Here is a 17,632-nt window from a genome sequence, read left to right on the forward strand (position 1 = left end):
TGTTTTTTTCGCTTATTTTCATTTTCCATTTATTTTCTGTTAATTCCTTTTATTTTCAAAAATTCATAAAAAATTCATTTGAAGTCAGAAAAATATGAGACCAATTCCAAAAAATTCATTTTTAATTATTTTTGTGACTTCATTTGATGTTTTTTTATGAGTTACTTGTATTTTATTACTTTTAATTCATTTTTAAATACTTTCTGACTTTTAAAAAATCCAAAAATATTTTCATAGCATCTATGGATCATGATAAGCCAATGAAAAATAGTCTCAACAATTTCTTGATTGTTTTGAGATTATTTGAGATTTTAATTCATATTATGTAATTTTTAATTGTTTTTAATTCCTTTCTGATTTCAAAAATTTGTGAGAAAATTAGTCAAAGTTTGTTTGACTATGTTGAACCTATGAGAATTTAATTGAACTCATTGAAGTTGTTTTGAATTGAATTTGAGGTTTGACCTTATTTGTTTATTTTTTATTTGTATTTTCTTTTAATTCAAAAAACACCAAAAAAAATATTGTTGACTTCTTGACTTTTTATCTTCATTTCTCTTCTGTTTGGTGTTGATTGATGTTGATTAGATTCACATTTGATCAATTGGAATTGATTGTTGTCTTCCTTTCCCCTCCCTTTCATCCTCATGCCTTTCTTTCCATCAATGGCCAAACGAAAATCAATTTGATCCACGATCAAGTGAGTTGTTTTGTGTCCAAGATATGTTGCTTCTTGGTCAAGCAAATAACTAAAAGTCAATACAAGGCCCTTCCCCCTTTGTTTGGCATGGCAAATTTATGGATCCTGGCTTACTAGTCATGATCTCTAACTTGTATTCTTTGCCTATATTCTTATTGACCGATCTCAGATAGGTGTGACTACTACATTAGTCCACTTACAATTGCTTAACATACCGCTACACTGTCTTATGACAAGCTAACATACACTACGCCAAAAATGACTTTTAACAGCGCATCTTAGACAGCGCTTTTAAAAGAAAGCGCTGTCTAAGGTTAAAATTAAAATAAAACACGAAAAATGTTCCAAAAAAATAATGAAAGCGCTGTCTAAGGGGGGGTCTTAGACAGCGCTTTCTAAAAGCGCTGTCTAAGACCCCCCCTTAGACAGCGCTTTTAGAAAGCGCTTTTAAATATAGACCTTAGTCAGCGCTTTTGATAAAGCGCTGTCTAAAGTCTTTAAATTAAAAACAAAATTAAAACCAAAAGCGCTGTCTAAGGGGGGGTTTAGAAAGCGCTTTTGGAAAGCGCTGTCTAAGCGCTTTTGGAAAACGCTTTTAGAAAGCGCTTTTGGAAGTCTTCAATTCCACGAACACATAATCACAGAGCTTCTCGAAGACACCAATGGCGGTCTCGTCATTCTCTCTTCAGGTCTCTCTCTATCGAAACTCATTTCATCTCTTCTCCTTCTTCACTCCACTTCTCAGGGAACACTTCTCATTCTATCTCCTTCCTCCGCCACTCTCAAATCCAAAATCAATTTCCATCTCAAAACCCTAAACCCCCAATTCTACCAAGTCCCCGTCAAAATCACCGCCGACCTCCCCGTTAACCACCGCCACTCCCTCTACTCTTCCGGCTCCGTCTGTTTCATTACCCCTAGAATCCTCATCGTTGATCTTCTCACTAATAAACTACCTGCCTCAATTATCTTCGGACTCATCATCCTCAACGCTCATTCCGTTTCGGAGACTTCCACTGAAGCTTTTATTGTTAGGATTTTTCGTTCTCTCAATCGAAGTGCGTTTGTTCGTGTTTTCTCCGATAGGCCACAAGCGATGGTTTCGGGTTTTGCGAAGGCGGAGAGAACTATGAAGTGTTTGCATATTCGTAAGCTGCATCTTTGGCCGAGATTTCAGGTTTATGTTTCGCAGGAGCTTGAGCAGGACCCGCCGGATGTTGTCGATATTAGGGTTCCGATGAGTAAGTACATGATGGGGATTCAGAAGGCTATTGTTAAAGTTATATGTGCGTGCTTGAAGGAGATGAGGAAGACGAATAAGGTTGATGTGGAGGATTTGACTGTGGAGAATGGGTTGTTCAAGTCGTTTGATGAGATTGTCAGGAGACAGTTGGATCCAATTTGGCATACTTTGGGGAAACAGACTAAGCAACTCGTCTCTGATCTCAAGACCTTGAGGAAATTGTTGGATTATCTAGTCAGGTTCTTTTGCTGTTTGTTCTTTCATTGCATTTGTATTCTATTTGATGTATCTTTAATGGTGCTTGCTGCTTATCAAGGTTTTAAACTACAGTCATTGTAATAGCTGCTTTGCAATTCTCCACAATGTGGAAATTTAGGGTCAAAAGCGGTTATAGGGACATTGAAAACGTCAATGTCATAGATTAGATTGCGGTTGCATGCCTTTTATTTAATTATTCATTTAGGCACTGATTGTTGTGTGCCATTTTCCTGATAGGTATGATGCGGTGACTTACTTGAAATATTTGGATACACTTAGAGTGTCGGAGAGTTTTCGATCTGTTTGGATTTTTGCAGAGGCGAGCTATAAGAGTGTCGGAGAGTTTTCGATCTGTTTGGATTTAGAGTGTCAAGTGACGCGTTTTTCTCTTTTTGTCTATTTCATCTTTTCTCTTTGTTTCCCTATGATGTTGTAAAGTCATTTGCAGCTATAGAAAAAAGATTTTTTCTCTCATTTGGTGAAATTGTGATTTGTATTTTGACAAATGTGGTGTTACTGATTTCTTTTCTGCGTGTTATTAAGGGCTGTTGAAAAACACATGCAAACTTTTCTGCACCGCGAGAAGAAAATAGTAAGAATCTTATCTTAGCCATATCACCAATAGATCCATCTTTTAGTTATGTAATAGATCTTCTAACTTTTTTATCGATTGGTTTTACACAGTTACCGTCTTTCGTTGACTGGTTTGGCTGGTGCACATGGGATGCTTTCTATACTGATGTCACAGCTGAGGGTATTGAGGAAGGATTGAAAAGGTAATTTGTGAGAGAAACATGAGTGTCTTGCTTTTCTTTTTTATGGCAAGTGAAAAGAGATCAAGATGATGTTTAGAGGCACCAACTAGTTACTGAAATGCTGTGTTTCATTTCATTTCTTTTCCTTTAGCCTATCAGAGGGAGGTGCATCTCCACGGTTTCTCATCATCGATGATGGTTGGCAACAGATTGAGAGTAAACCAAAAGATGCCGATTCTGTTGTACAAGAAGGAGCACAGTAAGATTTTATCTTGTTTCTTAATTTAGCATTTTTCATGCACATTGCATAGAAAAAGTCCTAATTTAGAAATGTATAACTGATCCTCGGAGATATGATTCTTGCAGGTTTGCGACACGGTTGACTGGTATTAAAGAAAACACTAAGTTTCAAAAGAATGGTGGGGGGAATGGCTTGGAGCATGTTGTAGATCAAACAAAGCAACTACACAATATGAAGTATGGTCTAGCATCCTGAAATCCTATAAATTCATTTCAAAATGATTCGTATTCTTCGAGTTGTTGAGTTATGTGACAGAAGAATTATCATGACTTAATTGTTTATTTTATGTTTCTGAATTTTTGGTTTTCTATGGCAGGTATGTATATGTTTGGCATGCTCTAGTTGGTTATTAGGGTGGAGTGAAGCCAACAGCAATTGGAATGGAGCACTTCAACACTGTTGTAGCATACCCCATACACTCCCCGGGCGTTCTAGGAAATCAACCAGACGCCGTCATGGACAGCTTGACTGTCCATGGGTTAGGTCTGGTTCATCCGAAAAAGGTCTTTGATTTCTACAATGAGCTCCATGCTTACTTAGCTTCGTGCGGAGTAGATGGAGTGAAAGTTGATGTGCAAAACATTATCGAGACCCTTGGTTCAGGACATGGCGGAAGAGTCTCAATCATACGTAGCTATCATCAAGCTCTCGAGGCTTCTATTGCTCGAAATTTTTGCGACAACGGATGCATTTCTTGCATGTGTCACAATACTGATGGCCTCTATAGTGCCAAGCAGACTGCTGTTGTGAGAGCCTCTGATGACTTTTACCCACATGATCCTGCTTCTCATACCATTCATGTTTCATCGGTTACGTATAACTCAATTTTCCTTGGAGAGTTCATGCAACCTGACTGGGACATGTTTCATGTAAGTAGAAGTGAATCTGTATTTTGAGTACCTTTTAATAGCTATATTCTTGTTAACAAAAGTATATTGGTAATTTCAGAGTTTACACCCGGCAGCCGAGTATCATGCTGCAGCTCGTGCGATCAGTGGAGGCCCAATTTATGTCAGGTAGTATATTGACATTCATTGCAGTTCTTGTTCAACATTTGGTTATACATGACTATATGTATTAATATCGTCATGTTGCTTTTGTTGCGTATATAGTGATAAACCAGGAAGGCATAATTTTGATCTTCTAAAGAAATTGGTTCTTCCTGATGGCTCGGTTCTCCGTGCTCAGTTACCCGCCCGACCCACTGTTGACTCTCTCTTTGTTGATCCAACAAGAGATGGGAAAAGGTTTGTTAAATATTCTATCTGATATTCAGTGTTAAGAGTTTGACCTTGTAACTTCAAGAGACGGAGTTCAGCTCCTATCAGAGACAGTCATTGATAGGAGTTTTTCTTTAGTAGTCACTAGTTGGTATGCTTGAATCTTGTGTATTAAAATTCATTTTCAGCTTGCTCAAGATATGGAATTTGAACAAATGTTGTGGAGTTGTTGGTGTATTTAACTGTCAAGGTGCCGGGTGGTGCAAGATAGAGAAGAAAAACCGTATTCATTGTGAAACCCCTGAGACACTTACTGGCTCTGTCTGTACCTCTGATGTTGATCTTATTGCTCAAGTAGCTGGTGCTGATTGGAATGGAGATGCTGTTGTCTTTTCTTATAGATCAGGTAATTTCATTGAGCTTAAAATCTTTGAATTTCAAGAAGTGAAGTTGCTACTGTGAAATTCAACTTTATTAAAATATTGACTAGCATCCACATTTCAGGCAACATAGCTCTTTTACCAAAGGGTACTTCAATGCCAGTGATATTAAAAGTTCTAGAATACGAGCTTTTCCATTTCTATCCAATCAAGGTAAGGCTTAAGCAAGTTTGTTATACAAGATATTGCGAAGAATTGTTTGTTTGGTACCGATGAACATGATATGCTGAATGAATTGATGCTTTTTGACAGGAAATCGCGCAAGGTATTTGGTTTGCACCAATAGGGCTATTGGATATGTTCAACACTGGAGGAGCTGTGGAACAGTTTGAAATCCATCAAAAAGGAGTAGCTGCATCAGTTAGCCTAAAAGTGAGAGGAAGTGGAAGATTTGGGGTTTACTGTTCCCAGAGGCCAGTGAAGTGTGTGGTGGGTGATAATGAAAATGAGTTCAAGTATGAGTCAGAGACTGGGTTGACAACTTTCTAAGTGAAATCGACTAATCCGGATACGTTATTGAAGTTTATATTAACATTGGTTATGTATAGGTTTTTGAAGTTTAAAATGAATTGAACTTTATAATTGTTAGGATATTCAAAGATACTACCTTAGTTATGTATTTTCGTCTGGATTAATTGTTTACTTTAATAAGTAGGAAAACCATGGATAAAACATGGATCTGTGCCGATCGAATGACCACGGATACCGTGACGGAGTACGTTCTTCGGATCCTCATGGACAATAAAGATGCGGAGAAGTTGTTTTTTATACCGTTTAATACCGGGTTAGCATTTCATTCTAAATTCATCTATTAGTATTATTTTCCAAGTTACCATCTAACATTTGCCTAAATTCATCTTTTATACCGTGACGGAGTACGTTCTTCGGATCCTCAATGTTTGTTCATAAATTTGTGTAATTAATGTGTACATTTGTAGTATATGTAATGACTTGTAAATGTGTACATAAATTTGTATATATTTTGATACATTTAAGGCAAAATTGGTTTGAATTGGTATATATATATATTTGTTAGCCAAAAATTGGTAGAAAAAAGGCCAAAATGGCATATATAAAATGTGATAATTGTCTGTCAAAATCTGGTTGAAAACAGGTAGAAATTCTGGTTTATAAACCTGGAAAAAATGTGGTTTAAAACAAAAGCTTCAAAAATTTTCGTATACCTTAGACAGCGCTTTTGTAAAAAGCGCTGTCTAAGGGGGGGATTAGAAAGCGCTTTAGGCAAAAGCGCTGTCTAAGGGGGGGGCTTAGACAACGCTTTTTGAAAAGCGCTGTCTAAGGTATACCTAAAAAAATTAAAATAGGAGGGTCTTAGAAAGCGCTTTTGGCCAAAGCGCTGTCTAAGGGGGTGGGGCTTAGACAGCGTTTTTCAAAAGCGCTGTCTAAGGTATACCTAAAAAATTTAAAATAAGAGGGTCTTATAAAGCGCTTTTGGCCAAAGCGCTGTATAAGGGGGGGGCTTAGACAGCGCTTTTAAGATTTAAAAAAGTGCTGTCTAAACCTTTAGCAGCGGAGGTTTAGACAGCGCTTTAAAGCGCTGTCTAAGGCTAAAAAAAGCGCTGTCTAAGGTCTTGTTTGTTGTAGTGATAACCTCACTAACTACTAACTTTAATTTGAGCATTTAATTTCTTGCCATTTATTTTTAATGTCATTTATTTTTTGCTCATTTATTCATGTTGATTTTCACTTTGCTCACTTGAGCACATGTTTTATGTTTATGTCATTTTTCTTTTGCTCATTTGAGCCCATTATTGTGTATATATATTGCTATTTTGTGTTGCTTTGTGTTTCTTTTGTGTGGTCCAAATGCAAAAGGAGAAAGGACTTAGAATTAGGATTTACCTATGCTTAAAGGAGTTCAAGAGCAACTAGGCCTCATGCCTTTAGAATGCAAAAAATTTGTTGAAGAGCAACTAGGCCTCATGCCTTTAGAATGCTAAAACTCAAAGTTGACCTCAAAAGGACTTCTCCTCAAAACTTATTCTTTGTCCATTCCCTTTATTGTGTTGTGAACTTTTTGATGTTTGCTTTTGTTTGATAGGGATCCCATCTTAAGATTGTGAAAAGAGGACCATTGTCATGAGTAGCAAAGTTAAGAGCCAAGCCAAATGGAGATTCTAGGAGCTTGAATTCAATTATTGATTGCTTGTGTGTGTGCTAAGTCCAAAGGAAAGGAGCATCTTGAGTCATCTCTATGACTCCAAGAAAAGGAACTCCAAGGGTTTTCTTCTCCCCTCTTATTTTGTTTGCTTTAGGAATAACCCTTCTCTTCTTCTCCCTACTCTAACCAAGCCAAAAATCATTTTCAAAACTTTGACTTTGTTTCAAATTAGAAACCTAGGCCTTAAGCCTTTGACTTTTCAAAACCATTTTTTATAAATACTCATTGTGAAAGATCAAAAAGTACCTCTTCCGGATCAGATTCTCCGTCTGATGAGTTTCCAGAAGTGGTAGCCATGAATGCAACATTTTCCTGTTCTTCAAAGTTTGATTTAGAGGAATCAGATTCAGTGTCGGCCCAGGTGGCCATGAGTCCCTTCTTGGATTTAAAGGGGTTTTTCTTGAAACTTTATCTTCTGGAGCTTTCTTTCTTAAGATTTAGGCATTCGTTTCTATAATGACCTGTTTCCTTACATTCATAGCATGTTACCTCTTTGTTTGATTTGCTTTTGGAAGTTGATTATGAGCGATCTCCCTTGGGTCTTGGTCTTCTGAAGTTTTTATTCCTTTTTCTCCAGAGTTGTTTTACTCTTATGGTTAAAAGGGATAACTCTTCTTCATCGTCAGAGTCTTCCTTTTCAGAGTCGTCATTGTCTTCTTCTTCAGCTTGGAAGGCTTTGTTCCTTTATGGTTTATGTCTTTCAGATCTGGATTTCAGTGCTACATATTTGTTCTTCTTTTGAGGCTCATCTTCCTCAAGTTCTATCTCGTGAATTCTGAGGGAACTAACGAGTTCTTTAAGGATGATGTTGTTCAGATCCTTTGACCATTTTAATGCGGTGACCATGGGTCTCCACTTCTTTGGTAAGCTTTTGACAATATTTTTGACATGATCTGTAGTTGTGTAGCCTTTGTCCAGAACCTTGAGTCCTACAATTAAAGTTTGAAATCTAGAAAACATTACCTTTATAGCTTTATCGTCATCCATCTTGAAGGATTCGTACTTCTGAATTAGAGCTAGAGCCTTTGTTTCTTTGACTTGTGAATTTCCTTCGTGAGTCATTCTCAGGGAGTCAAGTATTTCTTTTAGCAGTTTCCATGTTGGTGATCTTTTCATATTCATTGTAGGAAATGGCATTTAGCAGTATTCTTCTGGCTTTGTGATGATTCTTGAAGTCACGCTTCTGATCATTTGTCATCTTGTTTCTAGCAATAGCAATGCCAGCCTCAAATACAGGAGGTATGTAGCCAATAGTAACTATATCCCATAGATCATCATCATAACCCAGAAAGAAACTTTCGATTCTGTCTTTCCAGTAATCAAATTTTTCTCCATCAAAGATTGGAGGTTTAGCATTGTAACTATCTCTTTCATTGGTGTGGGCCATAATGTTTTTCTCACGCTGGATCTCTCTACACTATTAAGTGTTTGATTAGAAAATCAATAACAGAGTCGGAGCTCTGATACCAATTGAAGGTAGAGAAAAACAAGAAAGGGGGTTTGAATTATTTTACAAATAATATCAACACTGAATTTTATACTGGTTCGCTTGTAATTTAAAGCTACTCCAGTCCACCCGACCAAGGTGATTTCGCCTTCAAAAAGGACTTAATCCACTAATCTTGAAAGATTACACAAACAATCGTCTAAGAGAATATAGATCTCTTATCCCTCTCAAGTTTACAGACTTCACAAGTCACTTGAGGAGATTTTTCAGCAAATAAATAGGTTTACAGTAATGCTTAGTGCTTCTAGGTAAGCAGAAATTACACAAGGTAAAATCAAAGAATTGTTCACACTTTAGAGCAGCAGCTCGTGTGAGAGAATGAATAATGATAGGGGTGTTGTATATTCGTGTGTTTTCGGTGTGTTCTTAGAGAGGCGTTCCATCATTTATAGAGGAGTGATGAGAAGACCGTTGATGGTTTGAAAGTCAGAATCTTTGGCAATGATGGATGATTAATGTCATTAATCTCTGTGTTCTTTCCAAAACAATTTTGGGGCACCATAAAATGCTCTCTGAAATAGATTCTTTCCTTAAGTGAATTTCTTCATAGCTAAGCTTTCTGAGTCAGAAGGTTCGAACATCAGAGTCTCTCTTCAGCAAGAGTATCTTCAGATAGATGCTTGTTGCTGATTGTCTTCAGAGCTTCTTTCACTTGATTTCATCAGAGCGCGAGGCTTTAGATCCTAGAGGCGTTATTCGATTTCAGAGTGTCTGATGTCTCTTGTTTAGTTTACGCTTCCGTTGATCAGAGTTGGAGCTTCTGCTTGCATATCTTATAAGTGATTTCTCAAAACTTGTATTTGTATCTGATGAATGTCTATCTGACTATTTTGATTAGAGTCCTGCATACATAGAAAGATTTACGTTAGGGTACCATTTTTGTTTCATCCTTTGTTATCATCAAAATCTTAGAGATACATTGTAGATACTAGATTTGTTCTTACATGGAGGAAACTGAAATAACGGTCATCCACGAGGAAATAAATCAGTGGCGAAAGGAGAAAGGTTAAATTTTTTCTGCTTAATGGGTTGACACTCTATAATTGAAAGAGGACAGACACACCAAATCTGCATAGGGAAATGCTACCACCATAGCAGAGGATCAAAGTGAAATATGAATCATAAGGTGTAATAATGAATTTTCTGAATGTTTATGTATAAGTATATGTATATGGGATGATTATGCTGAAAAAACGATCGCAAAGGATACATATGTCACATGGTTTGAGTCATCGATACAATTCCTAGCCAATCCTCAAGAGAGAAACAACGCTGGAGAGAGATCAAACAATATCGAAGGCTCAATCATGGCTGGGGAAACCAACGAAACTCGGTTGCTGAAAAGCAGCTGAGGATGAAACAGGGATCACACTAACTGCATGGTGAGAACCAATAATGTTCCACATTTAGGGCTCACCGCTTTTCAAACCACTGTTGATATTCCTTTTAATGAAATCAATTGCTTTTAAAATAACTGCTTTTATATATTTAAGAAAACATGGTTTTGATTTAAAATTTTAATTTCAAAAATGATCATCATAAAATTTAAACCTATTTGGCTGAATAATAAATAAGAGTAGAAACAATTGGATAAAAGCTCAACTTTAGTTAATAGAATGGTAGTCTGTAAATGACAAGTCTCCATAGATCTTTACAAAAATTGAAAAATGGTAATTTACATGGAAAAGGGCTACATTGAATATAATGATCACTAGTCCTTAAACCAACTTTGATATCTACTGTGCTCTTGACGTCGGTTGTAGATGATGAATCAGAATTGACTGACTTCCTCAAGAATGTCCTCAAAACTGAAGATCAGCAGGATACAGTTACTTGCCATAATCCCTAATTTTGCATAAATTACCCCAAGGTGGGGCGCTCAATTTATCGTGATAATTTTTTCTGTTTTATGTCTCTAATTTTTGCCTGGATCTCCCTTTCGGATTTGCAATCCACCGAAATGCTCATTTTTGCCTCAGTCGCCCATTTAGGATTTCAACTTAGCGAGTTGTTCTTTTCTCTTTTAGGCAAAGTATTTCTTTACTGCATCTGCATTCACAGGACGAGTGAACTCTTCACCATCCATAGTTGTAAGAATCAAAGCACCGACTGAAAAGGATCTCTTAACAACATATGGGGCTTCATAATTAGGAGTCCATTTGCCCCTAGAATTTGGTTTGAAAGATAGGATCTTCTTGAGCACAAGGTCACCTTCTTTGAATACTCGAGGTCTGGCCTTCTTGTCAAAAGCTTTCTTCATCCTTTGCTGATATAACTGACAATGACACATGGCAGTTAACCTCTTCTCTTCAATCAAATTTAGCTGGTCAAACCTAGTCTGACACCATTCAGCTTCAGTCAACTTGGCTTCCATCAAGACACGCAATGATGGGATCTCAACCTCTACTGAGAGTACAACTTCCATGCCATAAACAAGTGAGAAAGGGGTTTCCCATATGGATGTGCAGATGGATGTACGATACCCATGCAAAGCAAATGGGAGCATCTCATGCCAATCCTTGTACGTCACAACCATCTTCTGAATGATCTTCTTAATGTTCTTGTTTGCAGCTTCAACATCCCCATTCATCTTAGGTCTGTAGGGATAAGAATTATGATGTGCAATCTTGAAGTCTTTACAAAGAGCTTCCACCATATTATTATTCATGTTCGATCCATCATCAGTAATGATCTTTCTTGGCACACCATACCGATATATAATCTGATTCTTGATAAACCTCACAATAACTTGCTTGGTTTCATTTGCATACGATGCCGCTTCAACCCACTTTGTGAAGTAGTCAATATCCACCAAAATGAAAGGATGTTCATTCGACGCTTTGGGCTCAATCATGCCAATCATATCAATTCCCCACATGGAGAAGGGCCATGGAGAGGAGATGACATTCAACAGTGTCGGAGGTACATGAATTTTATCTTCATATATTTGACACTTGTGGCATTTCTTCACAGACTTGCAATGGTCAGATTCCATTGGCAGCCAATAGTAACATGCTCTCAACATTTTCTTTGCCATAGCATGTCCATTGGAATGAATACGAAAGGAACCTTCATGGACTTCAATCATTAATAAGTCTGCTTCGTGTCTATCCACGCATCTGAGCAGAATCATATAGAAGTTTCTCTTGTACAAAACATCACCATTCAGGTAGAAATTTCCGGCTAATCTTCTCAAAGATTTCTTATCTTTCAAAGATGCCCCAGACGGGTAAATCTGACTTTGAAGGAAACATTTGATATCCAAATACCACGACTTCTCATCTTTGACCTCTTCAACAACAAACATATGAGCTGGCCTATCAAGACACATCACAGTCAAGATAGGCACTTCATTCCAAAACTTCACCATAATCATTGAAGCCAACGTTGCAAGAGCATTTGCCATCTGGTTTTCATCTCGAGGGATATGATGAAACTTAACCTTTGTAAAGAAAGTTGAAATCATCCTCGCATAATCTCTATATGGTGTCAAACCGGGTTGAATCGTCTCCCATTCACCTTTGATTTGATTCACAACCAAAGTTGAATCTCCATAAACGTCTAGATACTTGATTCTGAGATCGATGGGCTCTTCAAGCCCCATAATACAAGCTTTATACTCAGCCATGTTGTTTGTACACTTGAAAGTCAATCTGACTGTCAATGGAAAATGCGTTCCTTGAGGAGTAATAATCACTTCCCCAATGCCATTACCATATTGATTAACAGCTCCATCAAATACCATGCCCCAACAAGAATGATGACACTGAAATTCACCGTATTTTCGTCTCCCGGGCGAGAAAAGGAGTGAAAATGAGCTAAAACGACTAAAATTCAACATTTTGCACATGTGGCTCCCACTGTGGCTGGCGCCATGGGTCCAACCATGACGTGTCATAGCTCAACTTCCCTCAACTGCCACGTCTCCCACTATCTTCTCTTGGGAGCCACAATTTACCCTTATGGAGGGCGCCATGGTGTTGTGGCGGACGCCATAAGAAGAAAGCTTTTCCCTCCCAATTTCAAACTGAAGGGCATCCTTGTCATTTCCATTATTTTCCTTGCCTATAAATAGAGACTCGATTTCATTTGTTTCATCATCCAAACTTAGAGCAAACTTAGTTTCACTTAGGCATATATTCAGTATTTTAAAAGTGGTACTCGCTTCGTGTGACGGTGTATTCGTCGCTATATGATCTATCGATTAAATCATAAGCTAAGAGATACATTGAAAATTTTCGAGTCGCCACCGCACTTTTATTTATCCAAAGGACTGGCTAAAAAGCGAACAAAAGCCTAAGAAGTTTTACACGTAGAAAACTAATAAAAAGATCAGAGATTCTGGGTAAGGGGTAAATTACGCAATGGGAAGGTGTTAGGCACCCACTACGTCCTAGGTACTCCTAGGGAGCCCTTTTCACACTTGTTATGCTAAATTATTATTTGTTATGACAAAAAGATTGTGCAAACATGATTGGGATGGTGAGAAAAGAATATACAAGTTAATTATTTTTGTGTTATTGGGTTCGAACGGATGAACCCGTTGCCTACGTACCTTCCATCAAAGGTAAGGATCAGAACGCCGTAGTTCGGCTAAAAGATTTCCGAAAGTTGGTGGATTCAGTTTTAAACACAAGCACTGAGGCTTTTCATTATCAATGGGAGAACACTCGACCAAAAACAACATCCACCATGTGAGGATAGCTTCGACGTACTAGAGGGGTTAGCCCTGTTTGAAGTACGGAAGTCTTACTGTCGACTCACTAAGGATTGGCAAGATTTACATCAACCACAATGATAATTGAAGCCTATGGCTAATGCATGAAAAGATTAACAATGGACAGAGCCAAAACAAGTGAATGAGTGAAGTTAATTGATTGTGATTATGAAAATGAAGTCAAAGTATGATTAAGATTGATTTGAAAGAAGTATTATGAAATGGAGTTTGAAAAAAGGTCAAGGACTTGAGTCCAGGTTTTTAATTAGAAAACATGAAGATGTTTGCACAACACTTATGTCAAATTTGAAAGGTAAGGGTGTGAAAAGTCTAGGACATAATGAATGATGAATGGATGAAGATGGATTGTAAAACTTCTTAGAAGGTTCACTTCTTGAAATCATATAGCAGATGATTCAAGTGTGTCCTTTGGAATGGAAATGAATAATAACAAACAAACAAAGCAAAGAAAGGCGGATACCGGATGCCAATCACTGGTCTTATACCAATCTCCTAAAACAAAACGGGATATCAGAGGCCACTCAATGGTCTTACACTAATCTCCACAGGAAAAGAAATAAAAGCGGATACCGGATACCAATAGATGGATTTACACCAGTCTCCTGAAACAGAAATGGATATCAGATGCCACTCAATGGTCTTACACTAATCTCCTCAGAAGAAAACAAAGATGAAATATGGAAGTCAACTGCCAATCTATCTGGACTTAGGTTAACTCCACAGTATGGTCCTAGGAAATCCAATGCCACATCACAGGGACTTATAATGGATCCTCACATACAAGAACAAAAGCAACAATATGATCACAGGAATGCAAATGCCAACTTACAGGGACTTATAATTGCAACCTCTCATACAAACAGATAAAACAAACTATGATCACAGGAAAGCAGATGCCAACTTACAGGGACTTATAACTGCAACCTCACATACAAATCAAACAGATCAAATTATGATCACAGGATAACAGATGCCAACTTACAGGGACTTATAACTGTATCCTCCCATACAAACAGATAAAACAGAAGATATGAGTGACCAATGAGGTCTTACACTCTATCCTTCCATATCACAGGAGCAAAAGCCAAAGCAATGGACTTACAATTGTCCTCAATGGGTAAGCAACAATGATAGCATCACAAAGACAAATGAGATGATCATGCATTAATGGCAATTGATGATGATGATAAATGCATAGCATACAGGCAAGCAAGTGCACATGAAGCAATCAATCAATCAATGAATATCAGACAGCACACTCTATAGCCAAACAATGGGGGCTCACACAAGAGGGTTTGACTTTGAAAGTCCACTGTAATAGGTAAAGGTCGCTCTTAACCTTGCCATTGAGAGGCTAAGGTGAAGCAGATGAAGAGGAGATGAGGGGTGTGCCTCATTGCTTCTATCTCATATCAGAGAGAGCATCAAAGAAAGTGTGGGAGTTCAGAAAGTAGGAACTCTCTCCACATTATTGACTCGATTAGATCTTGGGTATTTATCTCATTGCTTCAACCATGTAATGGGAGCAAAGAGAGGACACACTGAATAGTGGGGGATAGATTGCTTATCCCTACCTTCCACCAATTGCCTTACTTGAAGGACTTTTCCTGCTTGGGACAAATATAAACAAACACAGGCATTGCCTCTTAAGGAGGACTTCAGACAGTTTGCCCGGTCAAATAACAGACCGGGTCTCCAGACTACATGAAGAAGAAGTAATTATACCTCAAAGCAAATGCTAAATAGCAAAGCAAGCAAGCAAGTTCAAAGAACTTAGGCAACTAAAGTACCTGAAAAAGTCAAACTTATTAGCAAACAGTTCAACAGTCAAAATCAAAAGGAAATGAACCAATAGTCAACCACAGAGGGACCAATTGTGCAAGGCACAAAGACTCAAGCATATGAGTCACCTACAAAACAAAGGTTAGCACATTTAACAACCAAATTAAAACACATTTGAATGATCCTCAAGGCATTGGTGCTTAACCTGAAACAGATGAACTCAACATAAGCTTAGAAGACCACTAGGACTAGCCTAGGGTCAAAGATGAAAGAAAAAGTCAAGGCAGCAAGGAAAAGTCAACCCAAACCAAGTCTAAACATTCAAGAAGCATTCTCAAGTGGATTCATAATTATATCATGCATCATGGTCATTTCATACACAAATGAATGCAAAGCATGACAAGAGAAGCCTACAAAAGTCAACAGCAAAGACTTCATTCAAAAGTCAACTCAAACAATCTCAAAAATTATGAAATAAATCACACTCAATCCTAACATCTAACATGGTATACATGTAAAATTTCAAGGCATTTGGATGAGAGGAAGGCAGTCAAGTAAAATCATGAAGTCAAACCAAATTCAAGTAAGCATGATGAAAGTCAACAAGCATGGGTCAACTTCAAAAAATCATATCAATTTGAAAACAGAAGAGAAATGAATGAGATTAACACCAATGGAAAGCTTGAGATGTCTAGTTATCACATATGAAATTTCATGGTCATACAATAAGATTTGAGAATTTCACAAAAGATTTGGCAATGTATAGCACAAAAAGTCAACAAATGACCAAGCATGGAAGAAAATTCTCAATCAAATGGAAAACAGCAAGATTAATTCCAACAAAATTCATACATGAACTAGCCATGTAAGGGATCATTCATGCAAAATTTGGAGTCAATTGGATAAGGGGAAGCATGTGAACAAAAATTGGGAAAATACATGATCATGGCATAGCACCAAATGTAACACATAACTTCAGAAAATCATAACTCTCAATCCACAAATGATAAATGCACAAACTTTATATGGAAATGAAGGTCAATGTGTCTAGTTTTATCACAAAAAATTTCAAAGGCATTGGATATAACATGAGTATTTCACAAAAGGAATGGCACAATGTATCATTTTGGCATACATGTGGGAAAATCAATTATCATTAAAAATCCAGCCAATGGAAAATTAATTAAAATTCACCATAAAATAGAGGACACATTCATGAGTTTAATGCAAAAAATCTCACAATTTTTGGAGTTAAAATGAATTAAAAATGAATTGTGGAAGTTGATGAACATTTGAAGCAAAAATGAATAAGATAGCATGGCAATGGGTCAACATTGGTCAACTGAATGGCAGAGTTGTAAATAGTGCAGTCACTTAACAAAACTGCAGCGTTTTGATGGGGGAAACGAAATGTTCCCATTGGCTCTCAGCCAATGGAACAGTGCACAGCCAAAGGTTCAAATTTTCTGGTTTTGGAAAAGCCCTAGGGTTTCTAACAGTATGGCCAAGGCATTCAACATCAATGTTCAACATTCAAACAACAACTTTCAAATGGAATAGATCAAACAGCCATTGCAAAACAGCATGTCCCTCATGTAATCGATCAAAATAACATCAAATGGACAGCAACAAACTAATCATGGCATTGGCATAGTGGATATCATACAAACATCATATGACAAAACCCAACAAACCAAGTGGAATTTCTGGGCAGCTCATCATAACAGCAACATCATGCATTCATCAACCAAATTCATCATCAAACACGAATTCAAAAACCTCATACAGGAACCTGGTATTGGCATAGTAATCTTCATGCAAGTTCATGCAAACATAACCAATCATAATCAACACAAAGCATGTGGAATTTCTGTTTTAGCTGGAAAATAACAAAGTTCAACAGCATAGCAGTAACATTCATCATCATGTAACCAAACGAAATAAACAACAGCATTCAACACAAACAAACATAACATGAATCAAGGTGGATTTCTGGACATGTTCATAGAATTTCAAACAAGCAGGGCATTTGCTCATGTTCAACCACATCAAACAAGCATGATTCAACCAAACCAACAACCAAACAAACATAAATCATAGAAATTCTGGGCGTGGCAGGGTTCAATACAACAGTGCATATGCTCAACATCAATGCTCAAAACCATCAGACAACAACCAAAACACGCATATCACACCACAGCATGGTATTGGCTCTCACACAACTAAAGCAAAAGTAAGCCACTACATTCATGTAAATTTCTGGCAAGGACAAGTATTTTAACAGCAGCATCATAGAATTTCAAGCAAGTTCATCATTATGAAAAGAAATTCCCAGCATAAACACACAGCAGCATACCATCATCATCATTCAAACAGCAACCAAACAACAGCATTCAATATATTTCACATGGATTTTCTGGTCATGATGTTTGGTTCAAATAACAGCAGCATTGGCCTTAGCAATCAACAGCAACACAAAAATCGACCAGCCATTATAACAGCATAG

The 17,632-nt window shown here is 37.4% G+C and overlaps 1 pseudogene; it reads left to right on the forward strand.

Moving 5' to 3' along the window:
* The first annotated feature begins 2,736 nt into the window (after nucleotides 1-2,736).
* LOC127137777 (probable galactinol--sucrose galactosyltransferase 2) lies at nucleotides 2,737-5,406 on the forward strand (annotated as a pseudogene).
* The last annotated feature ends 12,226 nt before the right edge of the window (nucleotides 5,407-17,632 follow it).

Source organism: Lathyrus oleraceus, chromosome 4 (genome assembly GCF_024323335.1).
Source record: "Lathyrus oleraceus cultivar Zhongwan6 chromosome 4, CAAS_Psat_ZW6_1.0, whole genome shotgun sequence".
Lineage (NCBI taxonomy): Eukaryota > Viridiplantae > Streptophyta > Magnoliopsida > Fabales > Fabaceae > Lathyrus > Lathyrus oleraceus.